Source organism: Octodon degus, unplaced genomic scaffold (assembly GCF_000260255.1).
Source record: "Octodon degus isolate 3935 unplaced genomic scaffold, OctDeg1.0 scaffold00023, whole genome shotgun sequence".
Classification (NCBI taxonomy): domain Eukaryota; kingdom Metazoa; phylum Chordata; class Mammalia; order Rodentia; family Octodontidae; genus Octodon; species Octodon degus.
Window position 1 is genome coordinate 16,190,312 of NW_004524599.1, and position 1,257 is coordinate 16,191,568.

At 43.2% G+C, this 1,257-nt stretch overlaps 1 protein-coding gene and 1 pseudogene across 1 annotated transcript in view; both read right to left on the reverse strand.

The window, feature by feature from the left end:
- The window catches only part of LOC101585144 (serpin B9-like), a 389,019-nt gene that overhangs the window by 232,940 nt on the left and 154,822 nt on the right, over positions 1-1,257 (reverse strand). The gene's annotated exons all lie outside the window — the stretch shown is intronic.
- The window catches only part of LOC101592256, a 25,889-nt pseudogene that overhangs the window by 2,321 nt on the left and 22,311 nt on the right, over positions 1-1,257 (reverse strand).

Here is a 1,257-nt window from a genome sequence, read left to right on the forward strand (position 1 = left end):
CTCTTCCTCCTCAGTTTTGTGTCTCTGAATGGATTTTATGACTTTGCAAATTCTGCATTAATCATACTCAAGGACAGGATCTAGATCTTTGCCACTTGCTTTTACGATTAAAAATTAGCATATACTGAATTAACAAATATTGTAACTAAAAATTTCAAATGATACTAATATCTGTTTTCACATTTCCTTGACTCTGGCCAGTGCCCCATTCTTGTAGCACAACAGCACGGGAAATTTCTTATATTTTCTACCTACATCGCTTGGACTTACAGGAAAATGTTTGGTTTCCAGATTGAGGTTATAGCAGGACATGCATGACAAATTATCAGACGGGAAAAAGAATCATTTATGCAAAAAAAAATCATGAGCAGTGAATATTCCTTACTACTACAATAATGTTCTCCTGAGTTTAAATATGAATTCAGAAATATACTGCTCCAAATAATGTTCTGCCACTTAATGCCCTTGAAAAGCTAAATATCTTATTTTCCATACTTTTTCAGAGGATTTTCTTGCAAGCTTTTCCCTATCTGGTTTATTTTGAAAGGCCTTTCATTTGTGAACTTCTCCCTAAAAGGTGCTTCCCACCTGGCTTTGAAGTAAACAGCATTAATAAGAACCAGCCTGCATGCAGCACCAATCGAATTCCCGGCCAAGAGCTCTTCAATTTTGCCTGTTGAAGAAAGCAGAGGCCGCCCTGATTGACTGCTTAGAAACATCACGATCAACAACATATGAGCAAACGTCCTAGCAGGTGTGAGCGCGACGTCTTTGGACAAGCTGAGTTAGTATCGCTAGTAACTAAAGAGGCAAATACAAGTGCTAGAGCTGGCGGTAATTTACATGCACACCCCATGTCGGACTTCATCCCCCACATGAAGGTGGTGAGAGTCACTCAAGGAAAGCAGATTCTAAGAAAGCACAGGTTGGAGACCCCACAAGCGTGAAATGAGAGCTCTGCTGGGGGACACTGCAGTCCCCTCAGTGGTTAAATGGGGTGAGTGGGCGGTGGCTCCGTGCTCACATCTAGACCTAACACTGGATAAAGAGGACTGAGTGTAAGGAACAGCAGAACAGGGGACAAAGGAAGGGACTGCTGTTGGATCCTGCAGGCAGAGCCCCAGGTGCCCCAGGGAAGGGAATGCAGGCCTGCTGGATTCCCTGCTCTGCCTCTCAATATTGAGGGCTCCTTTTCATGAAGTAAGACCAACCTCGCTAACTGCCTCTTCAAGAGTGCACCAGTCAGGAAGATTTCAC